The sequence below is a fragment of the Dromiciops gliroides genome, chromosome 2 (assembly GCF_019393635.1).
Source record: "Dromiciops gliroides isolate mDroGli1 chromosome 2, mDroGli1.pri, whole genome shotgun sequence".
Classification (NCBI taxonomy): Eukaryota; Metazoa; Chordata; class Mammalia; order Microbiotheria; family Microbiotheriidae; genus Dromiciops; species Dromiciops gliroides.
In genome coordinates this window covers 265069050-265089085 of record NC_057862.1, presented here as the reverse complement: position 1 = coordinate 265089085, position 20036 = coordinate 265069050, and the positions used below count along the sequence as shown (strand labels likewise).

General features: G+C 38.7%; 1 protein-coding gene across 2 annotated transcripts in view; it reads left to right on the top strand.

Moving 5' to 3' along the window:
- The first annotated feature begins 228 nt into the window (after window positions 1-228).
- Window positions 229-20036, top strand: part of TMEM121 (transmembrane protein 121) — a 34781-nt gene continuing 14973 nt past the window's right edge. The window contains exon 1 of one of the 2 annotated variants that reach the window (XM_043983740.1): window positions 229-432. The gene's annotated coding sequence lies outside the window, so the exon portion shown is untranslated. Of the gene's footprint in view, window positions 441-20036 lie in introns of both variants that reach the window. The other variant, XM_043983741.1, reaches the window with a different exon arrangement.

Sequence of the window (20036 nt, the reverse complement as noted above, 5' to 3'; positions counted from 1 at the left end):
CCCACGTCCCGACCCTGGGGCTGTTTCTCAATCCACCCCAGTCCCCCTCTCCTCCTCTGCCTTCCCCGGCCTCAATCTTGAGTAGGCGTGGTTATCTCTCTGAAGAGAGCGCAGTCTGCTGGCCAGGGGGAGGGGGGGTGAGAGGGGGATGGGAAGGGAAGGGGCTCCACCTTGGAGGGGACGGCGAGGGAGGGAGGCGCTAAGGGAGGGGAAAGGGGCGGAGGAAGGAACCGCATTCCTAGCTCAAGCAAGGCATTGGGACCACTGCCGCCCCCGCCTTCCAGCCACAGTCTCCGCTCTGCTAAAACCTGCTCTAGAAATGGGAACGGGGGTGGCCCAGGCCTGGACCACTGCACCCTGTGTTCTGCCTGGAAAGAATCGTGAACCTCAGAAGAACAGGACGATTCAGCACCTGGACAGTGGTGGTGTCTGGTAGGGAGGTGGGCCGCAGCCCGAACCAGGGAGATGAGATTGGGGGGGAGGGTGCTCCTGGGTCTGGGAAGGGGTTTGGGGTGAGTCGGGCCACCCCCGGGGCCAGTGAACTGGGCATCCGTAAATTTAGGTACTCACAGTTCGAGCTGCGCCCGAAGAGGAGAGGACCCTTATTACATCTGTCCCTTTTCCGTGCCTCCAAGTGCTTAACTGTTCCCCTCCCCCCACTCTTATCCAGAGGCCCTGTATATCTTTTCTCTGGAGGGGGAGGTGTAAGTATATATGACAGAGAGATGAGAAGATGGAGAGAATTGGGGGTCAGAGATAGGAGAAGTGTCAGTAGTGGGTAGTGGTAGGGGCCTGGGATTAGGGGAGAGGGGAATTAGGCCAAGAATGGGGGGGGGCTATAAAAGGAGTAATGGGTAGATCAGTGATAAGAGTAATGTGGTGATTGGGGGTAAAGATGAGAGAATTGGGGGTGCCTGGGTTTTGAGGTATGGAAGCCTTTGGGGTAGTGTGGGGACTGAGACCCCCTAAAAAGGCCTGCTTAGCAGTATTGGGTGGTTTAGCACAAAAGCTGAAACACAGCCTTCAATCCATCATGGGGCAGGAACTGGGGGGGGAGGGGGCAGGATCAATCAGACCTCATCTCTTCATTCGTAGACTTTTGGGGAGCAGTTCTCCTAGGGAATATCTGGATAGGACTGGGGTATGGAGAGGCTAGCAGCCTCTGGGGGAAGAAGAGGGAGGGATAGGGTGAGAAGATAAAAAGCTCCAATAATCCATAGATTAAGAATGGGGTCAAATAATTGGATACATCACCAATGTTGTTTTTGAAGAGCACCCATAAGGTTCATTCATTCACAAACATTTATTAGGCACCTAGTGGGTGCTAGACACTGAGTGCAGCACTGATAATTTGAAGACACATTGAGATTCTGCCCTTAAGGAATTTACCATTCTATTGGAGTAAGAAAAATGTGCTTAGAAAATGAAATGTAAACATGGCTTAGTGTGTGGGTGATGCGGGGAGTGGGCAATCATAGGTCTGGGCTGTATTGTGGATGGAGCACCAGGACAGGAGTATTAATCTGGGTCTAAAAAAACAAGGGTCCAAGATAAAGCAGAATATGGGTGTCTGGGACAGGGCTTGGCTTGAGCTTGACAGGTCTGTATTTGGGAGTAGCAAATGGTTTGTATAGTATTGTCAAGGTTTAGGGGGCAGGACTACTTCTCTCTCCCCCAACCCCCTTGCGGGACACGGCCCTCCCAAGTCCTGGTTCTAGGGGGAATTAGGAGGAGACCTAGGAGCCTTAGATGAGGAAAGCATCAAAAACCCAGTTAAAGAATAAAATGAGTCCAGGAGGAAAAGAGGACTTGGTATTTCTCAAACCAAGGCAGAAGACATAGTTCAGTTTGGACATAAAAATATGATGAATTTAATAGAGGCAGTGAAATGGAGTTTCTAATCCTGGGAAGGACAAAAGAGAGACAGGAATAGAGGAATAGAGGCAGATGGGAATGGATGGGAAGGGAGGGACAGAAAAGAGAAATACAGAAAGGGAGGACATAGACACACACACACACACATATATGTATGTATGTATATACATACATACAGAGAGAGAGAGAGAGAGAGAATATGAATAGAAGGACCAGAGAGGAAGAGGCAGAGGAAAGGGAATGAGAGAGAGAGCCAAAGAAATTCAGAAGAGACACAGATTCAAAAAGAGGTACAGAGAGAGGCAAGCAGAGAAAACAGCATGATTGGAAGATACTAGCTCCCATAAGTTAGAGATAGGTGAGATGAAGGTAGAGACATGAATAAAATAATTTTACATATTCCCTTCCACCTGGGATACCTACCTTTGTCCCAATCTTTTTCTGATAGTGAGGTTTTAATGAGTGAGAAACTTTTTAATTTGGTATGACAACAGCCTGACATCAGTGTTTGAGTTATGAGTGAGGAGAATATGTGCTGCAGGAAGTGCAGGTCTGGGGTCAAAGAGAGACTGAACAGTGGAGGATGGATATTAATATTATAGCTCTCTCTGGCTCAGTCTCAACAGGCCTATCAATGGAAGACTGAATCATGGATAATGGAAAAGTGCACACGAGGTCATGGTCACAGCCATGTGTATACAGAGCTTTGGATATTTTAAGGGCTTTTATGGTTGCTGACAGTATAACAGATACAAGAAGTGGGGAAGGAGCCAGTCTCTTTTCCTACATGCAACTTAAGTCATAGAATAATAGAACCACAAAATCTTAGACTTGGAAGTGGACTTGGGTCATCTTGTTTCAACTTAACTTAAGCATGAATCCCATTTATGGGATTTTAGATAAGTTATTATTTAGTCTCCTCTTGAATACTGAAAATGACAGAGAGCTAAACCCTTAAAGAAGGAAATCCATTCCACTTTTAGACAGCTGAGTACTGGAAATTTTTCTGTATATGGAATCAAATTCTGTCTCTGTCATTCTCACTGATTCGTTTTTTTTGTTTTTGGCCTTCAGGGACTGAGCCAAACAAGTTTAATTATTCTTCTATTTGACATCCCTTCCGGATAGCTGAAGACGATCACAACCTCTATAGGTATTCTGTTCTCTAAGCTAACTATCCCTAACTCCTTCAAGTGATCCTCATACAGCATGGTTTTCAGTTTTTAGTCCCTTTACCATCTGGTCATCATCCTGGAGGCCCCATCCATGTCCTGAACACTTTCTTTTCTCTATAGTCTCTTTCTTGGACACCTTATCATCGTCCATGGGTTTTAAATATCATCTCTAGTCAGATGATTCCAAGATCTATATCTATCTGTCTGTCTGTCCTGTGTCTGTCTATCTAGCTATCCAGCCCTAGTATCTCTACTGAGTTCCAGTTCTTTATCATCAACCACCTATATTTCAAAACTCAGTGTTCTGTGGGGCTCTCAAAATCAACATGTCTAAACAGAACTCACCTTTCTTCTCTACTCATTTCTTCTATGAATTTTTCTATTTTTGTTGTGTATACTACCACCAGGGTCACAACCTTGGAGTAATCCTCAGTCTCTCACTCTCCTTCTTGTCTTGTTCTACCTGTATGATATCTCTCACATCTATCTCGCCACTTTTTTTTTTTGTGAGGCAATAAGGGTTAAGTGGACTTGCCCACAGCTAGTGTCAAGTGTCTGAGGCTGGATTTGAACTCAGGTCCTCCTGAATCCAGGGCTGATGCTTTATCCACTGCAACCACCTAGCTGCCCCCATCTCCTTTTTTAAATCATATGGCTACTACTGTAGCTCAGGTCCTCATCATCTCTTCTGGAATATTGCTATAGCTTACTAATTTGTTTCTTTTCTCAAGTTTCTCCTCCCTTCTCAATCACACAGCTGATCAAGTGATTTTCATAAAAGTACATATTCTGACCATGTTGTTCCTCTACTCAACTAATTCCAATAGGTCCCAGATAATAGTCTAGGGTTAAATTAAAATTGTTGACATTTAAAGCTCTTCACACCCTGGGATCCAACCTGCCTTTTTCAGCTGTATTATCTATTCTTCTGCATGAACTCTGTAGTTTAGCTAAGCTGGCCTTCATCCTATTTCTTACACACAAGACTCTATCTCCTACTTTACAGGTTAGTTAACCTTTCCTTAGAATTCACTTCCTTCTCTCTCCCCATTAGAAATCCTTCCTTTCCTTCAAAGCTTAGCTCATTTCATTTTCTACATAAGACTTTTCTTGTTCTTCCAAGTGTCTTATTCTCCCCAGCCTCAACTGTCTTATGTATATGTGTTTATTTTATTATTATTATTTTTTTGGGGTGAGGCAATTAGGGTTAAGTGACTTGCCCAGTGCACACAGCTAGTAAGTGTCAAGTGTCTAAGGCCGCATTTGAACTCAAGTCCTCTTGAATCCAGGGCCGGTGCTTTATCCACTGCGCCACCTAGCTGCCCCTATTTGGAATATACTTATGTGCATGTCTCCCATAATGAAATGTTAGCTCCTTGATTGAAAGGACTATGTCTTTTTTGTCTTTCTATCCCCAGTGTCAAGCATAGTGTCTGGCTTAGAGTAATTGCTTAATAAATAACTGTTGATTGGTTGGTTGCATTGAAGCATGTCAATATCCTTTCTTTTTTTTTTTTTTTTTTGTGAGGCAATTGGGGTTAAGTGACTTGCCCAGGGTCACACAGCTAGTAAGTGTGTGTTAAGTGTTTGAGGCCGGATTTGAACTCAGGTACTCCTGACTCCAGGGCCGGTGCTCTATCCACTGCGCCACCTAGCTTGCCTGTCAATATCCTTTCTAAGATGTAGCACCTAAAATAGAATGTGGGACTTCAAAGTGATTTGGTCCCCTAGCCAGAGAATGGTAGGAATTATTGCTTTCCTCCTTCTGGACTTTGTGCTTTTGTTAATATAGTTTAAGATATCTTTAGACTTTTCACTGCTGGTGTGATTTAACTTCTATGTCACCAAATGGAGTTAGCAGTCCACTAAAACTCCTGGGTCTTTTTCACTGTTGTTTAGATATCTCTCACTCTCCTGTACTTGATTTTTTTAGTGCAAATGTAAGATTTTTACATTTATTTTTTTATTAGTTTTGACAGATCACCTCCACCTGAGATCCTTTGGCATCCTGGTTCTATCATCTAGTGTATCTTTTTTGTGTCATCTGCAAATCTGATGAGCATGTTCTCTATTCTTGATCTAAGCCCATTGAAATTTTATATAGTACAGGGTATATAGGAATCATATAATATCTTTATTAAATATTAGTCATAGAGATAATTTTTTTCAGTGATCACTTGATTATTAATATCAATTGAGGTAATGTTCCAAATGGAAGAGGGATGGTGAGGTCCTTTAGGAGCTCTGTATTGCAAATGATATTGCAAATGATTTATGGTGACTGCCTGATGAGCCTCCTGAATGAGATACATGCTTATTTAAAACAGATTCGTTAAACAATTCCCATATAGTGCAAAACAATGAAAATGCCTATTATATAGACAGGCAGTTAGAAGACTAGTTTGTTGAGTTTAGCATTTCAATATTGTCATAGACAATGAACTGGGCCCTGAAAAGCATAAGAAGAAAAAGAGCTAGCTAGTTTGTATTAGGGAAATTTTGTAGTGTTTTAAACAATTCAAAACTGCCTCCTGACAGAAAAAACCCTTCTTTTTACATCAGTGTTCTCTGCTGATACTAGATGGTTTTTGGAGTGATATGTTGTGTGAGCTCCAGAGCTTACTTAATTTTCTTTGCAGGGTGATGAGGGGTTAAGTGACTTGCCCACTGTCACAACAGCTAGTAAGTGTTAAGTACTGAAGCCGGATTTGAACTGAGTTCCTCCTGAATCCCGGGCCAATGCTTTATCCACTGTGCCACCTAACTGCCCCCGATACTAGATAGTTGAGGTTTCTGAAAGATCATAATTGTGGGTGATACATGATGGTTACAAATAAGCTTCAACATATTTCCAACTATGATCCATGATCAAGAAATGAGATGTGTAAACTCCTTCAGAAGAATGTAAACTCTTTGAGGTCAGGAACCATATTTTGTTTTGTCTTTGTATTTCTTTCTTTAACCCAATGCTTTTCCAACACTATGTGCGAAAAATGTTTGCTGGAGTGGAAATAGTTGTGTAAGGTATATTCAGATACTTAAGCAACTCTGTGATTTTTTCAGTGTGGATATTGTCTCCAACCATATAGGTTGCAACCCATCTTGTGCAACCCTTGTCTATGCCTTCCCATAAGTTTTCTTCAACAGTCCATCCAACATGCCTTCCTAATTTTCTCTTGATTTAATGAGGATGTAGGCTATTTAACAGTGATTCTTCACTCTTGCCATATACTTTGACAATAGCCTTCAATCTGGTTTTTTTTCCATAGTTCTTTATTTTATTTATTTAAAAATTTTTTTCAATTATCAAGATTTTTTTTTTTTTTTACACTTACCGGTCCTACCTCTACCCAGTGGGGAAAAAAGAAAAGAAAGGAAGAAACACACAAATTCTTTTTATAAATTATAAATTAAAATTATTTTAATTCTTTAAAATTTTAATTAAATTTTTTTTACAAAATTCCTTATATAAAGAGAGTCAAAACAAAACAATTTCCCATTTCTCATTCTTTGTATAGTCTATTTTTCTCTGGGCTGATGTTAAGGCAGGGTTCTTCTTCATCGGTACTCTGGAAAACATGGTTGTTCATTTTATTGATAAAAGTCAAAGTTTTTCAGAATTGTTCATCTTCACAATATTGATATCATGTATAAATTATTCACCTAGCTTTGTTCACTTACTCTGAATAATTTGTACAAGCCCTTCTCAGGGGTCTCTTTCTTCAATTCTTGTAGACAATAGCAAATTCCTTCAGTGATGTAAATATGGTCTCCATTCTTAAACAGCGAGAAGGGTCAAACAGAGAAAGAAAACTAGAGACCAAGATCCCAAATGAATGCAAATTCATTTGCAAAATGCAAAAATTTTACATAAAATATTAGCAGAGACTATGGCAATATATCACAAAATTATATGTTATTATTAGGTTGTATTTATACCAGGAATGTGATTAGGTACATAATTTTATAAACATGATTATATGTAGCCCATATAGTTTTATAAATATAATTGACCAATTAATCACAAGAACATAAACAATTATATGATTATATCAATAGATGCAGAAAGCTTTGACAAAAATAAAATATCATTTCTGTTAAAGACTAGAAAAAAGGAATGAATGAACTTTACCCTAATGTGGTAATAATAGCTTTCTTTTTTTTCCTTTTTCTTTTTTTTGTGGGGCAATGAGGGTTAAGTGACTTGCGTGAGATTTTTTGTAAAATATTTTATATTCTAAATTTTTGTTACTTCTACCTGTAATGTTGGCAAGTATAGCAAAACACTTGAGTAAAAGTTTGCTGACTAAGGTGCTTTTTAGGTTCTTTGTATCTCTTCATTAGGTCAATTGCTTTGCATTGGTTGAACTTCTGTATGAAAATATTTGTATTGTCTGTTTCTTTTTGTTGCATCCCATTTTTGACTATCAGTAGTTCATTTTAAAATGTCAAGTTGGGTTGTTTTAACTCTGATAGCAGTAAAAATGAGGAATTTTTATTCTTCTAGCTTTGCATTAATTTTGATCTTTGTTCTAACAAGTCAGTGATCTGACTATACACGAGAATACCAATGTTAGAATGACTTTCATATCAATACTGCCACTTTTCTGACTGTTAAATATATTTAGTTTCATATTTTGTATGTTATTTAGTGTTCTTCATGTTCTGCTGCCTACTGAATCTTTTTCTGAATAAAATATTGATAGTGTATATGTATATGTGTGGGCCTCTATGTAGTACACCAATCTTTGCGCAGCTCTCTTTTATTGGCCCCATAGCTATATAGTCAGTGAGAGAGGCTATTGAAATTGGTGTTTAATTTCTGAGTGAAACAATTTTCCATTCCCTTAAAAAATAACTGGGGGGGGATCATTTCCGCCAAATCTACATTTATGTTATAAAACTATAGAAAATATATATTTATCACATCATTATATTATGTTAACACCTGCTATTATATATTTACATTGTACACTATATATAAATTATCTGTTTTTTATAATGCAAATCACCACTTGAAAGGCAGCTTTATATGAGAAAAAAAATATAGTATCATAATAGTGATAATGCTTAAATATGATAACAGTGGATAATCAGTAACACTGAATGCAATACATAACTGCAAAACACAGAATATACATATCAAAAGTACAAAGAACATTTCATAGAATTCAGCAATGTTTACATCTAGCTGAATGAGCAACTACTTTTTCTGCCTACATTATAATTTAGCTTTTTTATAGATTAGATTTTTCTAATTCTTTTATGAACCATTGATCTTTCCACATCTGTATCTAAATTGCTTGATAGCATAGGCTTACTATTATTATTTCTAAACTCGATGGTTTATCTCTTTATTCTAAAGCATTTTACAAATTAGGTTTTTGTCAGTAGCTGTACTGACCTTTGGCTTCTGCTCTGTCTGCCCTCTCCCCCCAACCATTGTCTGAACTGGGGTCCTCCCCAGTCCTACGCAAAATCATTGGGTCTTCATATAATGTTGTTTGCTTTACTTTATGGAGTTCCTTTGTCAGAAATTTGTCCCTGCAGTTATACCTTCCAACTGGACCACTAGAGCCATGCCTGAAAGGAGTTAAGCAAAATTGGTTAGCACTCCCTGGGGCCTTGTGTGTTCATTTTCACACTGGTCATATTCTACCTTGTATACCATCTTCCTCACCCAGAGAAATATAATCAAATACCACTACCATTGCCTCTTTTAAAAGAGTATGTCAATGGATTACTCTCCACCTTTGAGACTTGCTAGATCATAATTCTGTGCTTTGGCCACCATTCCCACATACATATACTACACACACACATACATGCACAATGTCACACACATGCATACACATACATACATACATACACAATACATACATTCTCATTAAAACATAAGTTTACTAGGGGCATGGAATATCTCTCTTTTTTTGTGTGTGTGTGTGGGGCAGTAGGGTTTAAGTGACTTGCCCAGGGTCACACAGCTAGTAAGTGTCAAGTGTCTGAGGCCGGATTTGAACTCAGGTCCTCCTGAATCCAGGGCCAGTGTTTTATCTACTGCGCCACCTAGCTGCCCTGACTATCTCTCTTGTATTTGTATCTTCAGCCCTTTGTATAGTGCTTGGAACATAGTGAGCAGTTAATGTTTTCCACTCATTCTGTGCTGACTGGGAAGCAAGCTGGGCTTCAACCTTCTTAACCTGCTGTTTCAATATAGAATTTTTACTTCTGAGCTTCTTGTAACAAGTCTTTTGTACTAAGGTAGCACTTTGTTTCAGTTTCTAAACATCTCTTTTATTTACTATATGGACATCTACAGTTCTTGTAAATGTGCCTGTGCTATCTTACTTTTTAATTTTTTAGCTGAAATCTCATGTTTAAGCTTTTCTGTTTATCGATTTCTTCAATATTTTCTGAATACCAATGTGTTGGATCCTGTCAGTGCATCTGGCATTTTTGCATGATCCAATGGGTGGGAGTTTTAATTCATGCATTACTGTTTGGTTTCTTTCCCCCTAACCCTAACCCTATGAATTACCTTGATACTACCCAGTCCTTTGGTTTTTCTTTTTAATATTCATATAATATGTTTCTTTTTATTCTCAATTTTCAGTTCAAAACATCACAATACTTATTAAACTTAGCAATCTCCATGTTAAAAATAGGGCTAATGTAAACTTTATAGGTATCAAACTAATATTTTATTGCCTTTTATTTTATTTTATTTTATTTATTTATTTTTCAGCAACAAACATTTATTTTATTTTCCAGTTACATGTAAGGGTACTTTTCAACATTCATTTTCATAAGATTTAGAGTTCCAAATTTTTCTTCCTCCCTCCCTCTACAAGATTGCAACCAGATTATATATGTACAATCCACAAGTATTCTTTTTATCAGTTCTTTCTATAGGGGTGCATAGTAAGTTTCCTCATTAGTTCCTTGGGATTGTCTTGGATCATTGCATTGATGAGAGTAGTTAAGTCATTCACAATTGCTCATTGAACAATACTGCTGTCACTATGCACAATGTCCTCCCAGCTCTGCTCACTTCACTATACATTGATATTCATTAGTCTTTGCAAGTTTTTCTGGGATCATCCTGTTTGTCATTTCCTGTAGCACAAGACCATATCACCACAATCATACAGCACAGCTTTTTCTATCATTCCTCAATTGATGGACATTCCCTTGATTCTCAATTCTTAGCCTCCACAAAGAGTTGCTATAAATATTTTTTGTACAATTTTTCTCCCTTTTCTCTTTTTCATGATTACTATTGTTAACTGGTTCCCTTCCATCCTATTCCCTTCCCCATGATATTTATTCTATTATCCATCTTCTTTCATCCTATCACTCTTCAAAAGGGATTTGCTTCTGTCAGTCCCCTCCCCCACTCTGCCCTTCCTTCTTTTGCCCCTCTCTCTTTATCCCCTTCCCCTCATATTTTCCTCCAGGGTTAGAGAGATTACTCCACCCAATTGAGTGTGTACATTATTCCCTCCTTGAGCCAATTCTAATGAGATTGAGGTCTTTGAGCCAATTCTGATGAGTGTTAGGCTCATTTACTGCCCAGATTAAATAGATTACTCCACCCAGTTGGGTATGTCTGTTAGTCCCTCCTTGAGGCAGCTCTGATGAGTTTAAGGTCCTTGAGCCTTTTCTGATGAGTGTAAAATTCATTTACTGCCCTGCTCCTCTCCCATCTCTTCCCATACTCCATAAGCCTTTTCCTGTTTCTTTCATGTAGGATTTCACCTCTGCCCTTCCCCTTCCCCCAGTGAATTCCCTTTACCCCTCAATTTAACCCTAAAGATGTCATCACCTAGGTAAGTGACACAGTGGACAAAGCACCACCCCTGGACTCAGGGGGATCAGAGCCAAAACCTGGCCTCAGACACAAGACAGTCACCCACTGTACGACCCCAGGTATGTCACCAGCTTCAATTTTTTATAGTTCTCTAGGGTCTTGTATTTGAAAGTCAAATTTTCTATTCAGTTCAGGTCTTTTCATCACAAATATCTGAAAGTCTTCTTTTTCATTAAAGTCCCATTTTTTCCACTGAAAGATTATGCTGAGTTTTGCTGGGTAGGTGATTCTTGGTTGTAATCCCATTTCCTTTGCCCTCTGGAATATCATATTCCATGCCCTCTGGTCCTTTAATGTAGAAGCTGCTAGATCCTGTGCTATCCTGACTGGGGCTCCACAGTACTTGAATTCTTTCTTTTTGGCAGTTTGCAATATTTTCTCCTTGACCTGAGAGCTCTGGAATTTGGCTATAATATTCCTAGGAGTTTTCCTTTTGGGATCTCTTTCTGGAGGTGATTGGTGGATTCTTTTGATTTCTATTTTAGCTTCTTCTTCTAGAATTTCAGGGCAATTTTCCCTGAGGATATCTTGGAAGATGATGTCTAAGCTCTTTCCTTGATCATGGTTTTCAGGTAGACCAATAATTTTCAAATGATCTCTCCTGGACCTATTTTCCAGGTCAGCAGTTTTTCCCAGAAGATATTTCACATTGCCCTCTATTTTTAAAATTCATTTGGATTTGCTTTATTGTGTCTTGGTTTCTCATAAAGTCACTGGCTTCCATTTGTTCAATCCTAATTCTTAGGCAATTATTTTCATCAGACAGCTTTTCCATTTGGCTTTTCAAGCTGTTGACTTTTTTCTCATGTCTTTCCTGCATCACTCTCATATCTCTTTCCATTTTTCCCTCTACCTCCCTAACTTTATCTTTAAAGTCCTTTTTGAGCACCTCTATGGCCTGAGACCAATTCATATTTTTCTTGGAAGCTTTAGATATAGGGGCCCTGATGTTGACATCTTCTTCTGTGGGTGCCCCTGGGTCTTCCTTGTTACTGAAGAAACTTTCTATGGTCCTCCCCTTTCTCTGTCTGCTCATCTTGCCTTTCTTTTACTTGACTTTTAGCTCCTTAAAGTGGGGCACTGTTTCCAGGCTGCAGTATCCCAAGCTTAAAAAGTCCCAGGTGGTATGATTTAAGGAGAATCAGGTTCTTCACTCGCCTGGCCTATTCCCTGGTCCATAGATGATCCAAGACCAACTTGCTCATCAACCAGCTTTTGTGTGTTGTGGTTGTTAGCTCCAACGAGCCTGTGCCCCTCCCCCACCTGGGCCACTGCTGAGAGCCTACCCCCTGTTTCTCAGTAGGGTTGTAAAATCCAAGTTCTGCTTAGCAACAGCATAGACCTCTGTAGTCTCCCTCCTGTCCAGGGCTACAAACCACTCACCAGACTATGAACTTAGTTCCAGGCAACACTGGTGCTTCAGCTGATTCAGAGGCTCTGGGGGTCTCCCTTCTCTGGTGAGGCCTTCCTGGGCACTGGATCTGTTTCAGGGTGACTGTGGGGTTGGTCTTGACTCCTGTATTAACACAGCAGCTCCCTCCTTCTGATCTTCCAAGCCATTCTTGGTTAGAAGATGATTTCAGCACATTCTTCTGTGAGTTTTGCTGCTCAGGCATTTTCCTATGGCGTTATTTCGATGTTTTTTGGAGAAATTGTGTCATGAGTTCAGGAGCTCACTGCCTTTCCTCTACCATTTTGGCTCCACCCTGGAAGTCCTAGGTATCAAACTAATAATGCTACAGTTTTATTTAGGTAGCTAGGGGGCACAGTGGACAGAGCAATAGGTTTGGAGTCAGGAAGACCTGAATTTGGATCCAGCTTCAGGACACTTATTATCTGTGTGACCTTGGATGACGTCAGTTAATCTTTGTTGTCTATATAATTTTCCTCATCTATAAAATGGGGATAATAATAGAACCTACCTTCAGGGACTTTTGAGGATCAAAGAAATAACACTTTGTAAAGCATTATACCAACCTTAAAGTATTTATGTAAGTGCTAGTTCTTATATCATTAAACATATAATCTATACAGTGATAAACAAGAAATGACAGTTGTAGCAAATAAAACATTAAAACAGTCAAGCATTGTCAGTCACTTTGTATTTATGATTATGTGAAAAAATACCTTTGAGAAAGAAAAGGGGGGGTGGAGCAAGATGGCAGAGAGGAAGCAGCAAGCTGCCTGAGCTCTCCTTCTGTTCCTCAAAAGAACATTAAATCAAGCTTCTGGACAAGATTCTGAAACTACAGAACCTGCAAAGAGACAGAGATACACAGTCTTCTAACCAGAGATAATTTAGAAGACTTCAGGAAAAGGTCGATCTGACTCGGGCAAAAGGGAGGCCCAGCGCAGGGCAGCAGCCCAGCGCCGAGGGGGTCAGGTGGTAAGTCAGCAGGAGCTGTGGGCCACAGCCGAACATCTGAGGCCCCTGGACCTGCTTAAAAATCTGGTGGCCAGAAGGACAGGGGGAAAAACCTACCTGCGCCAGCCAAGAGGGCAAGTTGCCAGCTGTAGGGCCACAAACAGGACAGGTGGAATCAGGCACACTGACGTAGTGGACAGGAAATGCAGGGGGGCAAACTGCACACACTATAAAGGCCTCAGAGTAAAAAGCCGGTCACACAGCCCCTATACGCCTGCACAAGAAGCCCCAAACAGGAACCCTGGTGCCCCCAGAGCAGACCTCAACTTAAAAAATAAAGAAATAAGCTGCAATAATGAGTAAGAAGCAAAAAAGAGCCCTCTCCATTGAGAGCTTCTGTATCACACGGAAGAAGCCAACGCAAACTCAGATGAGGACAATACCCTCAATTGCCTACATGTGAAGCCTCATAAGGGAAGGTGAATTGGTCTCAAGAACAAAAAGCCTTCCTGGAAGAGCTCAAAAAAGATTTCAAAAATCAATTGAGAGAGGTAGAAGAAAAAATGGGGAGAGAAATGAAAGCAAAACAAGAAAACTATGAAAAAAGAATCAGCTTGGAAAAGGAAGCACAAAGATTGACTGCAGAAAAACAATTCCTTAAAAAACTCATCTAGCCAAATGGAAAAAAAAGTGCATAATTTCACTGAAGAAAACAATGCCTTAAAAAATTCATTTGGTCAAATGGAAAAAAAGGTGCATAATCTCATTGAAGAAAACAATGCCTTAAAAAAATTCATCTGGCCAAATGGAAAAAAAGGTGCATAATCTCACTGAAGAAAACAATGCCTTAAAAATTCATTTGGCCAAATAGAAAAAAAGGTGCATAATCTCACTGAAGAAAACAATGCCTTAAAAATTAAAATTGGACAGTTGGAAGATATGGAATCCATGAGACACCAGGAATCAGTCAAGCAGAATCAAAAGAATGAAAAAATAGAAGAAAATATGAAATACCTCATTGAAAGACAACTGATCTGGAAAACAGATCCAGGAGAGACAATTTGAGAATCATTGGACTGCCTGAAAGCATGACCAGAAAAAGAATCTAGACACCATTATTCCAGGAAATTATTAAGGAGAACTGCCTGATATCATAGAATCAGAGGATAAAATCATCATTGAAAGAATTACTGATCACCTCCTGAAAGAGGACCCCAAAAGGAAAACTCCAAGGAATATTGTAGCCAAATTCCAGAATTATCAGGTGAGGGAGAAAATACTCCAAGCAGCCAGAAAGAAGTAATTTAAATATCATGAGCCACAGTCAGGATTGCTCAGGACCTGGAAGCTTCAACATTAAAGGATCACAAGGCTTGGAATATGATATTCTGGAAGGCTAAGGAGCTTGGATTGCAGCCAAGAATCTATTACCCAGCAAAACTGAGCATTCTCTTTCAGGGGAAAGATGGACATTTAATGACATTGGGGACTTTCAATCATTCCTGATGAAAAGACCAGAACTGAATAGAAAATTGATCTTAACATACAAGACTCAAGAGAAGTTTAAAAAGGTAAACAGAGGGGAAAAAAGGTTACTCAATTAGGTTTAAACTGTTTATATCCCCACACGGGAAGATAATACTCATAACTCTTAGAATTGTAAATGTATTTGGGCAGAGAGAAGGACTTTACACAGAGGGTATAAATATAAATTGTCTTTGATGTGATGATACAAAGAAAATTAAGGGGTTAAAAAGGGAGTCTATGGGGAGGAGAGGAAAGGGGAGGTGGAATGGGGTGAATTATATCATATGAAAGAGGTGAAAAAAAACTATTACAATAGAGGGAAAGAAAGGAGGGGTGAACATTGTTTCAACCCCTACTCTCATTAGATTTGATTCAAAGAGGGAATAAATATACGGTCGTTGGGATAAAGAAACTTAGCTCATTCTTTAGGGAAGCAAAAGGGAAGGGGAAGGGGGGGACTGATAGAAGGGAGGACAAAAGCAAGGAGAAAAGGGTAAAGAAAAAGAGAGGGGGGTGATAAAAAGGGAGGGCAGATTGGGGGAGGCAGGAGTAAGAAGTAAACGTCGGTGAGGAGGAATAGGGTGAAAGAAGAGGGGGAAAAGTACAAAGGGGGTAAATAAAATGGAGGGGAATAGACAGTCATTAATAATAACTGTGAATGTGAATGGGATGAACTCTGCTATAAAAACGGAAGCGGAATTGCAGAGTGGATTAAAAACCAGAATCCTAAAATATGCTGTTTACAAGAAACACATTTGAAGCAGAGAGATACACACAGAGTAAAGGTAAAAGACTGGAGCAGAATATATTATGCTTCAGCTAAAAGTAAAAAAACTGGGGGCTAGCAATCCTTATCTCAGACAAAGCGCAGGCAAAAATGGATCTCATTAAAAGAGATAAGGAAGGAAATTACATCTTGCTAATAGGTACTATAGATAGTGAAGTAATATCAATATTAAATATGTATGCACCAGGTGGTATAGCATCCAAATTCTTAGAGGAGAAGTTAAAGGAGTTACAAGAGGAATTAGACAGTAATACTATACTAGTGGGGGATCTGCATCTCCCTCTCTCAGAATTAGATTAATCTAGCCGAAACAATAAATAAGAAAGAAGTGAAAGAGGTGAATAGATTACTAGAAAAGTTATATATGATAGATGTTTGGAGAAAATTGAATGCAGATAGAAAGGAATATACCTTTTTCTCAGCAGTACATGGCGCGTTTTCAAAATTGACCATGTGTTAGGGCACAAAAACACCATAGTCAATGTAGAAAGGCAGAAATAGTAAATGCATCCTTCTCAGATCATGATGCAATAAAAATTACATGTAAGGGGGCGGCTAGGTGGCACAGTGGATAAAGCACCGGCCCTGGATTCAGGAGTACCTGAGTTCAAAATCCGGCCTCAGACACTTGACATTACTAGCTGTGTGACCCTGGGCAAGTCACTTAACCCCCACTGCAAAAAAAAAAAAAAATAAAAAAAAAATTTACATGTAAGAAGAGCCAGGGAAAAGTAGAATGAAAATCAATTGGAAACTAAATAATTTCATTCTAAAGAATGAAGGGGGGGGGGGCAGCTAGATGGCACAGTGGGTAAAGCACCGGCCCTGGATTCAGGAGTACCTGAGTTCAAATCCGGCCTCAGACACTTGACACTTACTAGCTGTGTGACCCTGGGCAAGTCACTTAACCCTCATTGCCCTGCAAAAAACAAACACAAACAAAACAAAACAAACAAAAAAAGAATGAATGAGGGGCAGCTAGGTGGCTCAGTGGATAAAGCACCGGCCTTGGATTCAGGAGTACCCCCCGGTTCAAATCCAGCCTCAGACACTTGACACTTACTAGCTGCTGTGGACCCTGGGCAAGTCACTTAACCCCCCATTGCCCTGGAAAAAAAAAAAGTATGAATGGGCCAAACAACAAATCATAGAAACAATCAATAACTATATCCAAGAGAATGACAATAATGAGACAACATACCAAAATCTATGGGATGCAGCCATAGCAGTGCTTCAGGGGAAAATTTATAGCTCTAAACGCTTACATGAAGAAAAAAGAGAAAGAGGAGATTAATGAATTGGGCATGCAACTTAAAAAGCTAGAAAAGAACAAATTAGAAATCCCCAATTAGATACTAAACTGGAGATCCTGAAAATTAAAGGAGAAATTAAATAAGATTGAAAGCAAAATATCTATAGAATTAATCAATAAAACTAAGAGCTGGTTTTATGAAAAAACCAATAAAATTAGATAAAATAATTGGTTAATTTGATTAAAAAAAAGAAAGAAGAAAACCAAATTACTAGTATATAAAAATGAAAAGGGTGATGTGTACCACCAATGAATGTGAAATTAAATCAATAAATTAGGTAATTATTGCCCAACTGTATGCCAATAAATTTGACAATCTAAATGTAATGGAATGAATATTTAGAAAAATACAAACTGCCCAGGTTAACTGAAGAGGAAATAAAATCCTTAAATAAACCCATATTAGAAAAAGAAATTGAACAAGCCATTAATGAAGTCCTTAAGAAAAATCCCCTGGCCCAGATGGGTTTACAGGGGAATTTACCAAACATTTAAAGAACAATTAATTCCAATATTATACAAATTATTTGGAAAAATAGGTGAAGAAGGAGTTCTACCAAATTTGTTTTATGACACAAATATGGTGGTGATACCAAAACCAGGCAAAGCAAAAACAGAGAAAGAAAAGTATAGACCAATTTCCCTAATGAATATTGATGCTAAAATCTTAAATATAGAGTAATAGCCAGGAGATTACAGCAAGTGATCACCAGGATAATACACTATGACCAGTTGGGATTTATACCAGGAATGCAGGGCTGGTTCAACATTAGGAAACTATTAACATTAATCAACCACATCAATAAGAAAACCAACCAAAAATCATATGATTATCTCAATAGATGCAGAGAAAGCTTTTGACAAAATACAGCACTCATTCCTAATAAAAACACTAGAGATTTTAGATGGAGCTTTCCTTAAAATAATAAACAGTATCTACTAAAACCATCAGCAAGTATTATATGCAATGGAGATAAATTAGAGGCCTTTTCCAGTAAGATCAGGGGTGAAACCAGGGATGTCCATTATCACCCCTATTATTTAATATTGTCCTAGAAATGTTAGCTTTAGCAATCAGAGAAGAAAAGGAATGAAAGGAATCAGAATAGGCAAGGAGGAAACAAAACTATCACTCTTTGCAGTTGATATGATGGTTATACTTAAACAATCCTACGAGAATCAACTCAAAAATTACTTGAAACAATTAACAACTTTAGCAAAGTAGCAGGATATAAAAATAAATCCACACTAAATCATCAGCATTTCTATACATGACCAACAAAGTCCAGCAGCAAGAGATAGAAAGAGAAAATTCCATTTAAAGTAATGGTAGATAATATAAAATACTTGGGAGTCTACTTGCCAAGACAAACCCAGGAACTCTATGAACACAACTACCAAACACTCTTCATACAAATCAAATCAGATCTAACATAATTGTGTGAAAGATATCATTGCTCATTGATAGGGCAGAGCTAATATAGTAAAAAATGACAATACTGCCTAAATTAAATTTATACTTATTCAGTGCCATCAACCCATCAGACTTACTACCTAAAAATTATTTTATAGAGCTAGAAAAAATAATCAACAAAATTCATCTGGAAAAAACAAAAAATCAAGAATATCCAGGGAAACAATGAAAAAAAATTCACAGGAAGGTGGGTTAGCGGTACCAAACCTGGAGCTTTACTATAAGTGGCAGTCCTCCAAAACTATCTGGTACTGGCTAAAAAATAGAGTGGTAGGATCATGGGAATAGGCTAGGACACAGGAAACAGCAGTAGTAAAGGACACTAGTAATGTATTGTGTTTGATAAACCCAAGACTCCACCTTCTGGGATAGGAACTCAGTCTGACAAAAACTGCTGGGAAAAACTGGAATATAGTATGGCAGAAATTAGGCATAGACCAACATCTTACACCTTATACTAAATAAGGTCAAAATGGATACATGATTTATATATAAGAGGTGAGTACCATAGGCAAATTAGGAGAGAAAGGAATAGTCTACCTATCAGATCTTTGGAAAGGAAAACAGTTTATGACCAAACAGAGATAGAGTATATATAAAGTGCAGAATGGATGATTTTGATTACATTAAATTAAAAATTTTTTTTGTAACATAACAGAAGCAATGCTTCCAAATTAGAAGGGAGGCAGAAAGCTGGGAAACAATTTTATGGCCAGTACTTCTGATAAAGGCCTCATTTCTAAAATATATAGGGAACTAAATCAAATTTATAAGAATCCAAGTCATTTCCAATTGAGAAATGGTCAAAGGATATGAACAGGCAGTTTTCTGATGAAGAAACCAAGCTATCTATTCCCATATGAAAAAATGCTCTAAAATCTCTAATGATTAGAGAGATGCAAATTTAAAACAACTCTGAGGTACCACCTGACACCTATCGGATTGACTAAAATGACAAAAAAAGGAAAATAATAAATGTTGGAGAAGCTGTGGGAGATCATTGGAACACTAATCCATTGTTGGTGGAGCTGTGAACTGATCCAACCATTCTGGAGAGCAATTTGGAATTATGTCCAAAAGGGTGATAAGCTGTGCATACCCTTTGACCCAGTAATACCACTTTTGGGTCTTTTGCCAAACAGAAATCATGGAGAAAAGGGAAGAAGGGACCCACATATACAAAAATATTTATAGCTGCTCTTTACGTGGTGGCAAGGAATTCAAGTTGAGGAGGGATGCCCATCAATTGGGCAATGGCTGGACAAGTTTTTGGTATATGAATACAATGGAACTACTATTATGCTGTAAGAAACGATGAGCAGGAGGAGTTCAGAGAAACCTGGAGGGTCTTGCATGGCTGATGATCGAATGAGATGAGCAGAACCAGGAAGAACATTGTATATAATATCATCAACATTGAGTGTTGATTACTGTGATGGACTATATTCTTCTCACCAATGCAATGTACAGAAGAGTTCCAGGGAAACTCATGATAGAAAAGAATCTCCAAATCCAGGAAAAAAAAAAAAGCACTGTGGAGTATAGATGCTGAATGAACCATACTATTTCTTTTGTTTTTGGTGCTGTGTTTTTTCCTGTTTTGAGGGTTTTTTCAATCATTGCTCTGATTTTTTTCTTATAACATGACCAA